We start from the raw sequence: 8,373 nt of genomic DNA, 5'->3' as shown, positions 1-8,373 counted from the left end.
AATTTGATATACAGGGTATTGAGATTTGGGATAATCTTTGTAATTCGTTTTCGGCCAGAAATTTGGCGGTTCAACGATGTTTTCGGCCAGAAATTTGGCGGTTCAACGATGTGACCTTTGACTACTCTACCAAACTCCTCCGCCAAGTTTGGGTATAAAAACTTGAAATTTTAGATATAGGTTCCTTGGGCATGGATCTAACTTAACTTGATTTGAGCCCAAAACAAATTTTAAGGGGTCGTAATAGGGGTCAAAGTTTAAAAAAAAATACCTCTGCGGTCTCTAACAAATTACTCAGACAATTTCTGGTCTAAACATTTGAAATTTTACATAAAGGGTATTCAGATATAGGGCAAGCTTTTTTAATTTGTTTGGGTCGAAAATATGAGTTACCAATATATAAATGTATGTATGTATGCATGTATGTTTGCATGCCTGCCTAAAATTTTCGACAGAGGCGGCAGATTTTCACAATATCCGTATCGTTTTGCAGCGCGACCCTTCAGACGACAAATACCGAAAAATTGGCTAAAAATATTAATTACTTCATCCTCAACTTGGCACTTTTCTACAGGGAGGGGTCTCTTTTTTCGCCGATATTTTTGTAAAGTCATCCCCTCTTTTCGATTGTCTAGCCTTAATTTAAACCTACGTCACTTCCGGTTTGGCGGTGGTCGTAACAGCAAAGACGTCAGGTTTTTCCCGTTCTTTTCTTTCTTCACGGTACAGGTTCGAGCCTGCCTTCCTACTACCACTTTTTTTTTTTTTTTGCTCATCACACACCTCCAAACACCCGGGAAACGCCAGGCTGAAATGCTAGTATATTTATAAGAGTGAAAATTTCTCTGTGTGTGTGTGTGTGTGTGTGTGTGTGTGTGTGTGTACATTTCCCTACCAAATAACTCTGCCAATTTTCGGTCTTGAGACACGAGATTTGACATAAGGAGTATTGAGATTTTGGAAAATCTTTTTAATCGGTTTTCAGCCGGAAATCTGGCTGTCAAGAGGTCAAAGTTCAACGATTTGACCTTTATAAACTCTACCAAACTCTTCCGTCAATTTTGGGTCTAAACACTTGAAATTTTAGATGTAGGTTACTTGGACATGGATCAAACTTTTTAATTTGATTTGAGTCCAAAACAATAAATGTTAAGTGGTAAACATTGGAATCAAAGTTTTAAAAAATTTTACGTCTTAGTCAATTGTTGGTCTAAACATTTGAAATTTTACATGAAGTGTATTCAAACATAGGGCAAGCTTTTTAATCGTTTTTGGCTGAAAATTTGGCTACCAAAGGGTCAAAGTTCAAAAGAGTTGAATTTTGCGGTCTCTAGTAAACTATTCAGCAAATTTTGGGTTTAAACATTTGAAATTTTAAATAAAGGGTATTCAGGTATGCAGCAAGCTTTTAAATCAGTTTTCGGGCGAAAATTTGGCTGCCAAGAGGTCAAAGTTGAAAGAGTTTACCTTTGCAGGCGCTACCAAACTCCTCCGCCAATTTTGGGTCTAAACACTTGAAATTTTAGATGTAGGTTACTTGGCCATGAGTCAAACTTATATATATATATATATATATATATATATAGTAATTTATAAAATATATATGGCGATTGAGCTTAATCGCCATATATATTTTATAAATTACTAACTAGCTCTACCTACGTATTGAGCACTTTTGAAGTAAATACTTAAAGTTTAGGCATAAATCTATATTTTCGTATATTAAATTTATGTGAATAAATGAAGTAGTTATATATATATATATATATATATATATATATATATATATATATATATATATATATATGCACATAAAGTTATGAATAGTACATAGGGTCCGAGCAAAGCTGGGCTGAACTGCTAGTATATATATAAATTTGAGAATGTGCGTATGAGAGAGGGAGAGAGAGGAGACCTATCAACGTTTATACTCAACGGAGTTTTTGTCTACAGACTTGAAATTTCGTAAATGGCGTATTCAGACAAGTGGAAAACGTTTTAATCGGTTTTCATCTGCAAAAAAAAAAGGGGACTGCTAAGGGGTCAAAATCGAAAAATTGTTAGTTGGTGGTAATCGTATTTTTATCTGCGTGTCAACTGTTTCATGAGGTTTGAAAACACTTTTCTGACTGTCTTGGCAAGCTGGTTTGATTATTAACGTGCTTGAATCATTGTCTTTAGGTTTGGGTTTCGATCTCAGATCGATCATTTTTTTTTTTTTTTTTTTACCTACAAGTGAACTGTTTACAAAAAAAAAAAAAGCATAATATTGGAATGCACCTTTCTCAGTTTCTTTCGGGTTTTTTTTTTTTTTTTACTTCATTTTAAAAAAAAAAATTTTTTTTTTTAAATAGAAATTTAACGCTATGTTTAATACCGGGTAGCGTCGGGTACATATTCTAGCATACGATAGAACCGGTAACCAATACATTTGGAGCATACAAATGTTTATTAGCATTAATGATGCATAGAAATGACGAGAAATTACGCTTCGCCAGTGTTCGTCCTCGCTATTTATCAAGATATAAGACTAAAATATTAATACAAATAATAGACTTACGTAAACAATAAAATTTTCGTATAAAAATTATTATTACAAGAACCCAAATTTTCCCAGCTGGGTAAACTTGGGTCCTTGCACCGGAAAAATATCCAGTAAATAAAACCTTTAGTAAATCATTTTTTTTTTATTATTTATTTATTTTTTATTTATTTATTTTTATTTTATTTTATTTTATCATATTTTTATTGTCATCGAAATCGGTGAAATCGCCTATTTGTTAATCGAATCAAGTGATTGCCTATTCTACTTGGGGACCCATCCCGATTAACCGGGATGAAGCTTCACATGCCTCACCGCAATGACTTAGTTCACAATACACTGTAGCCTATATTGCACTGTAGAGAACCTACTGTTGATTTTATAAAATTAGTTTCCATATACAATAGCTTGAATTGAAACTTAAGATACAAAAGTCAAGTATGTTGCTTCAGTTGTGCTCTAAACAGAAATATTCATTTCCAACGCGTCTCTGTCATATAAAAAAACTACTGTTGATTTTATATGTCTGGCCTTACTTATTGTGCGGTTACCTAGCTGGTAGCGCAACACATAGCTTCTCTATATCCCATTCCCTATCTCAGTTGGTTACATTTCCGACACGTTTCCCAGACCAGCAAGATCAACATGCCTCACTTCTAGATCTCTTTCTGACAACGGTTCCCAATGAGTGTACAACAAATGCCCACAGCCCACTCGGGAATGCTGATCACGCTGTGATAATGGTAGAATCAGCCTAAATTCTCGCCCTAAAACTGAAGACCCACTACTCAAAACAACGAGGTATTACAAAAAGGCTGATTGGGAAGCCATCAGGGAGCTCATTAGAGATGCCCCATGGCAAAATATCTTTACTCTTCCAGCGGAACAGTGTGCAAATGAGACCACTGAATGGTTCAAAACTGCTATTGAAGCACATGTTCCCGCACGGAAATTCTATAGTAAGCCCCACTCCCCCCAATGGTTTACTTCTGCTTGTGCAGCTGCCATTTGTCAAAGGCAGCATGCATTCCGCAGATTCAACCGACATAAGTCCAGCTCAAATAAACAGAAGTTTATAGAAGCTAGAAATAATTGTAAGAGAGTGATAGAGACAGCTAAGACAGATTACTCTGAAACTACCAGAAAACGCATCGAAGCACAGAAATTAGGAACCCGAGATTTTTGGAAAATCTACAACAGCGTAGTAAATAATGGACAGTCAACTATTCTCCCACTATCAAACGATCATGAGGTTGCTTGCACGGCAACTGACAAGGCTAATCTGCTTGCCAGTCGGTTTGCCTCAAACTCCACACTGATGTACCGAGTGGTGTACCGAGTTCAGTGTGATCGTTTATGTATATTCATGTTTATTTAATTTATTTATTTGTTTATTTTCTATTGTTTTTGTTAGTGTTAAAACTATTTTGCATCGCTATCCTAGAGTAAATTTTATTTTGTGAACACAGTTATTTGCTATTTCTCTTCTACAGTTTAATAGATTTTGGGGTTCTTTAGAGTACAGGAAAGCAAATTTTTCATGAAGGCATAATTTACATGGGTCGTCTAAATGCCTACACGTGGTAGCGTGTCTTATTATTTTCCATTCGTCTAACGGCGAATGTCCGCTTTCTTTGAGTTCCCAGTATTTATTCACTAGTGTTGTTTTTATACGGTGTTTTTTATTGTTGAATGTACTTTTGTGGTCATAGTATCGGGTTTTGAAATCTAAGGAAGTCATGCCTCCGTAATATTTCTTGTTATTCGGGGTTTCTTTCACAAATATTGTTGCCTGATAAACTACGCTTTTCGTTAGACATTTATTTTGAACTGGGCAAAGTGTGCGGTGTCTACAGTTGCATTTATCTTGTCCGTTATTAGTATTTTTATTTATGGTATGGTTGTTTGTGTCCGGGGTTGGTTTATTATTATTATTATTATTATTATTATTATTATTATTATTATTATTATTATTATTATTATTATTATTTCTGCTAGTGTTATTTTATTTTTGTCAGTGTGCCTACTTTTTTATTGTTTATTTTATTGTTGTTTACATTGTTTTTATTTAGTATTTTGTTATTATGTGCTTTAATTATCATCTCTAAATTTTCGCAAGAACTGTAGGATAACTTTTAGGTATTTTTATTGAAGATTTTGTGTTGCGGAAATGTGTTTTTCAATAAGATCTAGAAATTTCTTGCCAAGTTTTATTTTTAACATTTGATTGTATGGGGCCGTATACCAGATTATAGTTCTTTTTCTCCTATTTTAATTTTATTATAGTTATTGGTGTTTTGTTGCTTATATTTGATATCGATATTTTTGTATCCCCTATTTTTTAGGGCTGTTTCGTAGATATTGGTTGACCTGTTAAATGCATTTTCATCGCTTGAGTTATTACTGAGTCTACTTACGATTGAGTTAGGAATGTTTTATAATTGATGGTGGGTGATTGGACTTAGGGTTTACGTAAATTGGAGTAGCGTTATCTTTTAAGTATGGTTCATATGTGTTTTTATCTAGGTTTAACGTGACGTCCAGGAAGTTTGTTATTTTTATGTTAGCTGATACGTCTGCTTTTTGGCCTTACTTTCTAGAGTAAACAAACAAATCAAACAAGACTTAGAACTAAACTAGTGGGCAAATACTACCGAAGCAATCACCTGGTTTAAAAATATAGAAAACAAAGATAAATGTACGTTTATACAGTTTGACATCATAGACTTTTATCTCTCGATATCCGAAGAACTTTTTAACATTGCCCTAGAATTTGCCGAGGCATACACTGATATATCCTCGGAAGAAATCAACATCATTAAAAAATGTAGAAAATCAGTTCTAATAAATAACAATAATCAATGGATAAAAACTAAAATGAAAAATTCGTTTGATTTGGCGATGGGTGCGAGGGACTCGTCAGAGGCATCAGATCTTGTAGGAATATTCATTTTATATACCCTCACAAGCATATTCGATCCTACGTATATCAGCCTATATAGAGATGACGGACTAGCTATAATAAAAAAAAACTCCAACAAAGTCAAGTGAGAAAACTTTAAGAAAATCATACACCAGGAAATGAAAAAATTAGGCCAAAAAGCAGATGTATCAGCTAACATAAAAATAACAAACTTCCTGGACGTCACGTTAAACCTAGATAAAAACACATATGAACCATACTTAAAAGATAACGCTACTCCAATTTACGTAAACCCTAAGTCCAATCACCCACCATCAATTATAAAACAGATTCCTAACTCGATCGTAAGTAGACTCAGTAATAACTCAAGCGATGAAAATGCATTTAACAGGTCAACCAATATCTACGAAACAGCCCTAAAATATAGTGGATACAAAAATATCGATATCAAATATAAGCAACAAAACACCAATAACTATAATAAAATTAAAAATAGAAGAAAAAGGACTATAATCTGGTATACGGCCCCATACAATCAAATGTTAAAAATAAAACTTGGCAAGAAATTTCTAGATCCTATTGAAAAACACTTTTCCGCAACACAAAATCTTCAATAAACATACCTTAAAATTATCCTACAGTTCTTGCGAAAATTTAGAGATGATAATTAAAGCACATAAAAACAAAATACTAAATAAAAACAATGTAAACAACAATAAAATAAACAATAAAAAAGGAGACACACTGACAAAAATAAAATAACACTAGCAGAAATAATAATAATAATAATAATAATAATAATAATAATAATAATAATAATAATAATAATAATAATAAACCAACCCCGGACACAAACAACCATACCATAAATAAAAATACTAATAACGGACAAGATAAATGCAACTGTAGACACCGCACACTTTGCCCAGTTCAAAATAAATGTCTAACGAAAAGCGTAGTTTATCAGGCAACAATATTTGCGAAAGAAACCCCGAATAACAAGAAATATTACGGAGGCATGACTTCCTTAGATTTCAAAACCCGATACTATGACCACAAAAGTACATTCAACAATAAAAAACACCGTATAAAAACAACACTAGTGAATAAATACTGGGAACTCAAAGAAAGCGGACATTCGCCGGTAGTCGAAGGGAAAATAATGACACGCTACCACGTGTAGGCATTTAGACGACCCATGTAAATTATGCCTTCATGAAAAATTTGCTATTCTGTACTCTAAAGAACCCCAAAATCTATTAAACTGTAGAAGAGAAATAGCAAATAACTGTGTTCACAAAATAAAATTTACTCTAGGATAGCGATACAAAATAGTTTTAAAACTAACAAAAACGATAGAAAATAAACAAATAAATAAATTAAATAAACATGAATATACATAAACGATCACACATATACACATATATGTATGTATATATATATGTATATATATGTGCATATATGTGTGTACACATATGTATATTTATATATATAAAAAAGAAAGAAAAAAAAAGAAAGAAATGTCTGCCTTAAACCACTAAACTAGTTTTAAAACAGATCCTTTGTTCGATAAAATGCATGCCCATTGGCTGATAGTAAGGGGCGCGTTGGATACTAGAAAGCTGATTGGCTAACTAAAACCCTCAACAGAAGAGGACCATATAAAAACAATAAACAACCACAGAATTCGCGCATAATCCTGACGAATCCTAGAGTGGATGAAACGCCGAATATTCAGTGTACCTTAATCGCCATATATATTTTATAAATTACTAACTAGCTCTACCTTCGTATTGAGCACTTTTGACGTAAATACTTAAAGTTTACGCATAAATCTATACTTTCGTATATTAATTTTATGTGAGTAAATGGAGTAGTTATATATATATATATATATATATATATATATATATATATATATATATATATATATATATATATATACAAAAAAATAAGAAGAAGAGTGAAGTAGATATTAACAAAAACGTTTTATTATTCGGCAGAATACTCCAAAGCTGGTTCTTCTTAATGCGCGAAGTTTCAAAGAATGTACATTCTTCTCATCAAAGGAAAAACAGTTATCAAAATAATAAAAAACATCACACTAAGAACTTTTTTAACATTTCTATGTATCCGCTGGTTGCTTCAAAGGATGAAACTAAAAGTTTTATGATTTGAGGTCACAAAACATAAATACATAAGATTATGAAAATATAAGAATATAAAAACATAATAATATAAAAACACTATAATATAAAAACATAAAAATAGAAAAACCTAATAAAATGAAAACATGAGAATATAAAATCATAAGAATAAACAATTATAAAAATATAAAAACACAAGAATATAAAACCATAATAATATAAAAACATAAAAATATAAAAACATAGGAATATAAAAACAGAAGAATATAATCACATAAAAATATAAAAATGTAATAACATAAAAATATAAAAGCATAAAAGTATAAAAACAGAACAATATAAAAACAGAATAAATATAAAAACATAATAATAAAAATGTAAAAATATAAAAATAAAATATAGACACATAAGAATATTAAAATATAAGAATATAAAAACGGAATAATATAAAAATATAAAAATATAAAAATAAAAGAATATAGAACACAAGAATATAAAAAACACGAATATAAAAACATAAGAATATAAACATATAAGAATATAAAAACAAAAGAATATAAAAACATAAAAAGATAAAAACATGATAATATAAAAACACAATAATATAAAAACATAAAAATGTAAAAAAATAATTATATAAAACATAAGAATATAAAAATATAATAATATAAACATAAAAGAATATAAAAACATAAAAATATAAAGACATAAAAAATATAAAAATATAAAAGTATAAAAATATAAGATTATAAAAACATAAG

Source organism: Euprymna scolopes, chromosome 14 (assembly GCF_053919585.1).
Source record: "Euprymna scolopes isolate OS-2025 chromosome 14, ASM5391958v1, whole genome shotgun sequence".
Lineage (NCBI taxonomy): Eukaryota > Metazoa > Mollusca > Cephalopoda > Sepiida > Sepiolidae > Euprymna > Euprymna scolopes.
This window is presented reverse-complemented; position numbering follows the sequence as displayed.